General features: G+C 48.5%; 1 non-coding gene across 1 annotated transcript; it reads left to right on the top strand.

Moving 5' to 3' along the window:
* Nucleotides 1-2,524: 2,524 nt before the first annotated feature.
* LOC114700901 lies at nucleotides 2,525-2,688 on the top strand. Its single transcript, XR_003735745.1, has one exon. It is a non-coding gene; the product is annotated as a U1 spliceosomal RNA (small nuclear RNA).
* The last annotated feature ends 6,132 nt before the right edge of the window (nucleotides 2,689-8,820 follow it).

Here is an 8,820-nt window from a genome sequence, read left to right on the forward strand (position 1 = left end):
AAGGCAAAAAGTATAAGCTCAGACCTACTGCTGATCTACTAAGTAATACCCCTACAGAGCCTAGGAGACAGGCAGACTGTAGATGCATAGCTTTGTTTCTTGTGCAATGATGTTCAGACCATGCCAATGATACTTGCCCTCAGGCCTAGTATCATTGAAAGGCTATTGACTCAGATCAATAGGGCTTTTTGCAGAACCAGGTGCAGTAAAGACTGTAGCAGAATTCCTGGTCTGAGCAGAGTTGCATGGCCAGAGAGGAGAGAACAAGGCAGAGTTTCTGTAGATGTAAGGCAGACTGACTTAGCCTGAGAAGTAAGGAACAAGAAAAAGTTTTGCAGATTGTAGGTGGATTTGAATCAGGTCAGGAGAGGAGACGAGGAAGGAGAGATGGAGGACAAAGGAATGGAGGATGAGGTTGAGAACATAAGAGCTTAGTTATTACTAGAGCTATGAGAGGACAGGAAAGTAGGTACAGAGGAGGAGCTGAGTGTGAGGATGGAACTGAAGCTGTATAGATAGAATTTTGTCCTAGAGAAATAAATGGATGAAAGAGCATTGGTGTACATAGATTCTTTTCCCCAGATAACCCCATGCTGGATGTAGCATCTTTCCCAGGACTCTGGGAAGGATTTTCTCAGGGCAGGACCCTGGGAAAATTCCAATAATTTTGACTTCTGGTTAGATTGGGCTGAAGAATCAGCTGTGATTAAGAAGAGACTAGTATCTACCTGGTGGTTGTGTGTACACCTTTAATGTGTGCACAGAATTCAGAAGGCAGAGGCAGGTGGATATCTGTGAGTTTGAGGTCAGCTTGGTCTGCAAAATGAATTCCAGGATAGCCAAGTCTATTACATAGAGAACACCTGTCTTGAAAAATCAAAAATAAATAAATAAATAAATAAATAAATAAATAAATAAATAAGTAAATAGAGGGAAAGAAAGAAAGAAAGAGAGAAAGAAAGAAAAAGAAAGAAAAGAAACCAACATCACTGATGTGAAGTCTTCTGGGAAGTGTTTCTTCAAACTCAGCACATGAAAGCTGTGCTCTAGAGGTGGCCTCTAGGCTGTGGCTGGCTCCACTCCACTGCTGCTGCTGTTCTTAGTGGTGCCAATGGTACTGACATCTCCAAAATGCTGGGGTCTTCTACTGTGACTGGGCTGCACTCTCAACAATGGCCTTTCCTGGGCTCTCGTCATGGTACCAAGTTCCAACCTCTCTGCACTGACCCCTTCAGTCCTGGGCCTTCAATTGCCACCGAGGCTGCACCTTCACCAATGGCCTCTCCTGACCTCTCACAATGCCAAGCCCCAGCTGCTCTTCATGACCCCTTCATGCCTTCAAAACCAGTACTACCTGGGTAATTTTACACTGCCAGGTTAGGCTGCCAGCATGAAGTACAACTTGGGCACTATTAGGAAGTATGGCTTTATTGGAGCAGATGTGGTCTTGTTGGAGGAAGTGTGTCACTGGGGGGGGGTGCAGACTTTGAGGTTTCCTATGTTCAAGATACCTGTCCAAGCTGTGTGTGTGGAGAGGGCAGAGCTGGAGAAGTGACCCAAGCCCTTTGGAGGAATCTAGAAGATCACAATTGGATCCTAGACATTGATCCTTGAGTTCAGTTTGATTTTTCTTTGTTCAGATTGTGGCTGTACTCTGGTTCTTCCCTCTTGAAGTAAGAAAGTATTTAACTTATTTTTGATTTTACAGGAGCCCACAGTTGAGAGAATTTGAACTTTAAAGGAGTTTTTGGAATTTTACAAAGATTTTGGATCTTAAAAGAGACTGAGTTTTTAAGTGTTTGAAATTTTAAAGACTGGGACTTTTAAAAAATTGTAATGCTTTTGTTGTAGCGTTGATATTCATGTGCCCTTGGGGAAGAACAAGAAAGGAAAGGTTATGGCTTAACTGTGATGTGTTTAAGTGTCAGGTTGACAAGGGGTCAGTTGTGCTGGCTAGTTTCATGTCAACTTGACACAAGCAAGAGTCAATTGAAACCTCAATTGAGAAAATGCTTCCATAAGATCAGGCTGTAGGCAAGCTTGTAGTGCATTTTTTCAATTAGTGACTGATTGAGGAGGGTCTACCCAATTGCAGATGGTGCCATCCCTGGACTGGTGGTTCTGGGTTCTATAAAAAAGCAGGTTGAGCAAGCCATGGTGAGCAAGCCAGTAAACAGCACCCCTCCATGGTCTCTGTAACAGCCCCTGCCTCCATGTTCCTGCTCTGTTTGAGTTCCTGTCCTGAATTTCTGTGATGATGACCTGTGATGTGGAAGTGTAAGCCAAATAAACTCTTTCCTCTCTGGTTTGCTTTGATCATGGTGTTCCACCACAGAAATAGGAGCCCTAACTAGGATACCCCCTGTGGTAGTTTGAATGTAATTGGCCCCCATAAGCTCATAGGAGTGGCACTGTTAGGAAGTATGGCTTTATTGGAGCAGATGTGGTCTTGTTGGAGGAAGTGTGTCACTGGGGGGGGGGGGGCGCAGACTTTGAGGTTTCCTATGCTTAAGATACCTGTCCAACACTTACCTGGCAGAGGAGATACCATGATCAAGCAGGTGGTTTTCCAAGGGCGAGGCTTACCCATTGCACTTGGGGTGTGTTGACCCCTGAGATTTCCCCAAATGCGGGAAACTCGACTGCATAATTTGTGGTAGTGGGGGACTGTGTCTGCACTCTTTCCTGATTAAAAAAGAAAAAAAATATATACCTGTCCAGTGTCTGAGTCCTCTTCCTGTTACCTTCTGATCAAGAAGTAGCCAGCACCATGTCTGCCTGCACAATGCTATGCTCTCCACCATCATGATAATGGACTGAACCTCTGAAACTTTGCAAGCCACCTCAATTAAATGTTTTCTTTATAAGAGTTGCCATGGTCATGGTGTCTCTTCACAGCAATAGAAACCCTAACTAAGACACTGCCCCACCCTCCAGGCTGTTCAGTTTTTTTCCTTCCTTCCTTCCTTCCTTCCTTCCTTCCTTCCTTCCTTCCTTTCTTTCTTTCTTCCTTTTTTTTTTTTTTAAATTGTTTTTTGAGACAGGCTCTAGCTGTCTCAAATGCACTATGTAGATGAAGCTGGCCTCAAACTCACAGAGATCCACCTGCCTCTGCCTCCCACATGCTGGGATTAAAGGTGTGCGCCATCATGCTTGGATCATTTTTTTTTTTTTTTGTATTTCTGTCCCATCTGTTGCTCTTTTTCACTGTAGACCTTGATAAGAGCAGTGAGCAGTCTGAAAGCTGCATTTTCTTGAGAGTGCCTCCTTTAAACAAGTAAATCCATTGCTTTAAAAATACGTTTTGCATTTTATTTTTGTATGTGTTTCTATGTATAGTGTGTGTGTGTGTGTGTGTGTGTGTGTGTGTGTGTGTGACAATGTGATTACGTGTGAGGGTGAGCACACATTGTAAATGGAGGCTTTCTCTTTCCCACAGCCACTCTCAAATAATCACTCAGAGACTTAATATAAATGATAAATTCTTGGCCAATAGCTCAGGCTTATTACTAACTTGCTCTTACACTTAAATTAACCCATAATTCTTATCTATGTTTAGCCATGTGGCCTGGTACCTTTTCTCAGTGAGACATTCTCATCTTGCTTCCTCTGCATCTGGCTGGTGACTCCTGACTCCACCCTTCTGTTTCCCATCATTATTAGTTTGGCTTTCCTGCCTAACTTCCCGCCCAGGTTTCAGCCTATCAGCTTTTTACAACCAATGAGACTAACACATATTCACAGTGTATAGAGGATTTCATTCCACAGCAGCACATGCCTTGGCACATGTGTAGAAATTGGAAAACAACCTTGGGTGTTGGTCCTTACCTTCCCCTTGTCTAAGACAGAGTCCTCTCACTGCTGTGTAATCCAGAAACTTCTGGAGTTCTCTGTCTCTGCCTCCTGACTCACCATTAGAACACTGTAGCAGCCAGCTTTATGTGGGATCTGAGGATTCAAACTTAGGTCCTGCAGTTGAAATGAGAATGGCCTCCATGAGCTCATACATTTTTTAAAAAATTTATTTATTTTTATTTAATGTGCATTGGTGTTTTTGCCATGGGTGTCAGGTCCCTTGAAACTGGAGTTACAGACAGCTGTGGATTGCCATGTGGGTGCTGGGAATTGAACCCAGGTCCTCTGGAAGAACAGTCAGTACTCTCAACCGCTAAGCCATCCCTCCAGCCCCAGAGCTCATACATTTTAAAAGCTCACCCCAGTTGATGAACTGTTTGGAAAGGACTAGGAGGCGTGGCATTGTTGGAGGGTGTGATATGTATCTCTTGGGATGGGCTTTGAGTTTTCAAAAGCTCACACTGGGGGCCCAGTGTCTCTCTTTCTACCTGCCGCCTGCTGATTAGGATATAAAGCTCTCAGCTACTGCTCCAGACATGCCTGTCTGCTTCCTGCCATAATAATCAAGGACCAACCTTCTGAAACTGTAAGCAAACTCCCAACTAAATGCTTCCTTTTATAAGTTGCCTTGCTTATGGTGTCTCTACAGCAACCGAGTGGTGACTAAGTCGGGTCTTCAGGCTTACACAGCAAGCTCTCTGCCCACTGAGCTGACTCCTGGTCTTAGTCCATTGCTTTTAAACTCGGCTTCACTCAGGTTCTCTGGGTACAAGCATCATACAGCCAGATTCTTTACTAGAATGCGCCATGCATGGCCTCTAGCGCAGTTCCTGAGAGAGGCCTTATTCCCCTCTGACCTCATGAACCTCCATTCTCCATTTCTCTTGACATTCTTGTTTCCTACACTCCACCAGAATGGCCCATCCAGCTCTGCTTACAGCACTTTGGGGGTTCTATGGCTGCAGCTCCAGGCTCTCCCACAACCCTTCTGCAAACCAGTTCAGCGGCCTGTGGGTCACATGTCCAGGCTCATCACAGCGGCAACCCCACTCCTGGTACTGATTTCCTGTGTCTGCCGCTTTTCTCATTGCTGTGACCGAACCCCTGACAAGAGCAACTTTATTGGAGGAAGGGGTGATTCTGGCTCACGGTCTGAGGTGCACAGTCCATCATGGTGGGGAAGGCATGGCGGCAGGACCGTGAGGCAGTTGGTCACATTGCACCCATTCCACAGTCAGGAAGCAGAGAACAATGAATGCAGTCCAGGTCAAGCTGTGGTCCCACCGACCATCCTCCCATCTTAGAGGCAATAACTCTCCTAGAGATGAACCTCTCTCTGACAGGGGAGTTTCCTCTCTGGCTAAAGCTTTTCCTCTCCTAACATAAGATTTCTGGGGGAAACTCACATTTTGAGGGGTGGGGGGTGGGGGAATCTATTATGTCCATAGTCTGATAGATTGATGGTCACAAGTGTCTCTGTGAAGTGTCTTCATTTCTGTCAGGCTGGAGACCACCAAGGGCAGAGCCACGGCTCTGCCACCAGACTAATGGGTCGCCTGGATTAAAGATTGAGTCTCCTCCCTCTGAGCAGCTTCCTACACACCACCCATCAGATGGAGCACCCCTAAATCCCAGCCACAGGATGCCCGTTCCTCTCCCAGTCATTTCCCTTTGGATTGACTGCGTCGTTGGTACTTACAAATCAGGGGAGTTTGCATCAATGTCCAGATGAGCATCTTCATAAAACATGCCACGTTCCGTTTATCATGTTCCCCGAAGAGAAGGGTGCTGTTTCCATGGGTCCCATCTCCCCCATGCCCTGGCCTGTGTTGCAGGTGTCTTTAGTCTTGCTTCCTGTGGTGGCCGTGAACTGCACAGGGCTGCAAGCAGGTCCAGTGAAGGTTTCTGAGTGACAGTGCCTCTGCCACCTCATTAGGACCAGGACAGGCTAGAAATCGATGTTCTTTAAAATTAGAGACACAGTAGCTGTTACTTGTACCAGCATCTGTCCATGACCACTCAGAACACTTCTCACCCACAGTGTACTTCTGGGAAAATGAGATGGAACCAGAAAGGAGGAAGAAGTACATCCACCCAGGGACTCTTTAGAGGGGCCACTGAGGCCCAGGCACAGTAGTGAGCCCAGCCCAGCCATTGGTCTTATTTGCTCCAAGGCCACTGTAACTCTCTGTGTCTCAGATTAGGCAGAAGAGGCCCAGAGAGGGCAAACAGAAAACACAAGATCACACAGCAGAGGAGGCAAACAAAAACAAAAACAAAAAAGCCAATGCTGACTCCACAGGCCTCCTGCTAGGCCCTCCCGCGTCTGGACCCCCTGATCGAGCCTTGAGCATGTGACTTCCTATCTGTGTCTTTTCTGCTCCACATTTATATCTTTGTTGCATCTTTCCATGCATGATGGCAGGGGACAGAAGCTCTTCCGGGGTGTGGGGTCTGGTCAGAACAGATGTGACCCTTTCTGGTAATTTTCCCAGAGCCCCCTAAGGTTCTTCCACCTCCCAGGGAACATTCTGGCATCATCACAGGGCTCACATCTTCCTACATCCCCACAGCATGGTACCAATGTCTCTATTACAGGAACAGGCTTGGAAGTGAGTGTCCAGCCGTCGTCACCTTCATGCTGGCCACCGCGAAGGCTGAGCCAGGTAGAGTCCAAGCCAGACCCTTGTTGACAAAGAAAAAAGCTTGACTCCCACCCTGCACCTGGCTGTTTGCAGACATGCCGCCAACTGGCCTCTGCATGCCCACACTGCTCAGATCAGAGATGGGCCCCTTGACAAGCTTGCTGGCCAGGCTGGATTTGAGCAGTCGGATGCTATGCCAATAACCAGCAAGTGAAACTCAACCGGCTCTCCCGGAAGCCACCGGGTGTGCTGAGATCAGCCAGGCAGATTTTGGCCGACAGCTGCTGAGTTTGAAGCAGGTTGACTGTAATTGGCCGAGAAGGAGCAGCTTGCCCAAGCAAAATAATAAACGTCGACAGCTACCCGTTACGGAACGTCTGCTCTGTGCCAGGCACTTTCGGGCATCGCAGCTTCCCAAAGTTGGCATCAAGAGCCCTAGTTGACTCATGATGAAGTTGGGCCCAGAGAGATCAGCTCACCTCCCCGAGGTCACACAGAAGGTATCCTGGCCAATGGAGACATCATGTTTAGTTCCCAGATACGACAAAACTCGTGTTCTTTCCCTCTCCATCCTGCCTCAGTCAGTCGGCTGTGACCTGGGAGCTCCCCCGCTCTTGTCTCCTGTCAGGCCGAGCCACAGCTGTGACCTGCTGCCACCCCTCCTTGCTTCCTCCCTTGGGTCTCCATGCAGCCTCAAGGGTCCTTGCACAGTGAAGGATGCTGAGCTGTACAGGTTCAGGTCGCCTTTAAAGGTACCACTGAGGCTGGAGAAATGGCTCGGTGAGCACCGCGCTTGCCACACAAGTCCCGGGACCTGAGTTTGATCCCCCAGAACCCACACAAAAGTGAAGTGGGGTGGCATATGCCGAGAATCTCAGTATCAGGGAGGTAGAGACAGGTGGGTGCCTACAGCTTGTTTGTCTAGCCTATTTGGTGAGCTCTGGGCTCAGTGAGACCCTGACTCAGAAAATAAAGTGGGAGCCATCAAGGAAGACACCCACCATCAACCTCTATCAACCCCCACACACAGACACACAGACACACAGACACAGATGTACCATACCTCCCCCCCCCTCTCCACAGCTCAGTCCAAAGCACAGAGGCTAATTCAGGAGCCCCAGCCCAGCCCAAAGGGTCTGTTTAGCTTAGGAAAGACAGGTGAATAGTTAATAATGAGACTCTAATAGGTGACAGGGACAGAATACCTACTATGCACATGCTAAAACCTTCCCAGGCCTGGTGTCTGGTGAACACATGTGCCACACTGTCTGAAGCCATACTGTGAGTTTGGGCAAGCCAATCAACCTCCCCAAGCCTCAGTTTCCTTCTCTGCTGTGGGAAATCGGAGGTGCAAAGGCCCTGAGGTGGGGTGGGCTTGTAGTCAGTCCTCTATAAAGATGGGGCTTACCCTCCTGTTTTTTCCTTTTTTTTTTTAAAATCTCCATGGGAACCCCAGGAGCTGGTGTGAGTCCTACTGTACCAGAGAGGAAGCTGAGGTTTCGAGAGATTCAGTAGCTTGGCTGCAGGCTGCAGAGCTGGAGTGTGACTCTGGGCTGGTTGCCTGGTAACCATGCAAGAGTCTTGTGCATGGGACCCATCTCCGGCTGCTCCCTTTGGATGGCCTGTTTCCCGCTTTATTGTCAGTTGACTTTAAGAACATCTTTAAGCTAAACACACAGGAGGTAAGCTGAGGTCCAGAGCAGGCACAGCCTGGCTGGGACACCCAGAAGCACTGGGGCCAGATTGCTGCTCATATGCAGCCCACTCCTTCTGAAAGGCCTTTCCCTGGGGAATTTGCTGGCAGGACACAGGAGACAGGTGAACAGGGGCTGATGATGAATCTATTGAGGGACAGGCGCCAGTCACTGTCGGCTGATGGATGGCCCAGCAGGTCATTTTCCAGCCAGATGCAGAGCTGCGCCAGGGATGAGAAATCTGTCAGCTGGCGCCTCATCCCTCTGAGCTGGAGGACATGGCAGAGGTAGGGTGGGGTGGGGAGCCGATGGGGGAGCTGCAGGGGCCTGGAGTGGAGATGCTTCCCTAGAGAGAGCTAGCAGCCACAGTGGGAGACTTCTGGGGACCCAGCGCTTCCTCTTGGCTTCCCAGGACCAACTGAGCCACAGAGGAGCAGTGCAAGGCTGCTGCTGGCTGGAGAGGGTCCTTGGAGGGCCTGCCTGGCCTCAGCTCGAGCCATGTCCTCCTGCCTGGGGTCCCTTCAGCACACTTAGAGCTACATTGGTAGCAGGAAAACAAGATTGGAGAGGGCAGGCCATTTGCTAAGGCCACACAGCTGGGGAGTAGTTGAATTGTTTTGGGAACC

This window comes from Peromyscus leucopus, chromosome 2, assembly GCF_004664715.2.
Source record: "Peromyscus leucopus breed LL Stock chromosome 2, UCI_PerLeu_2.1, whole genome shotgun sequence".
Lineage (NCBI taxonomy): Eukaryota > Metazoa > Chordata > Mammalia > Rodentia > Cricetidae > Peromyscus > Peromyscus leucopus.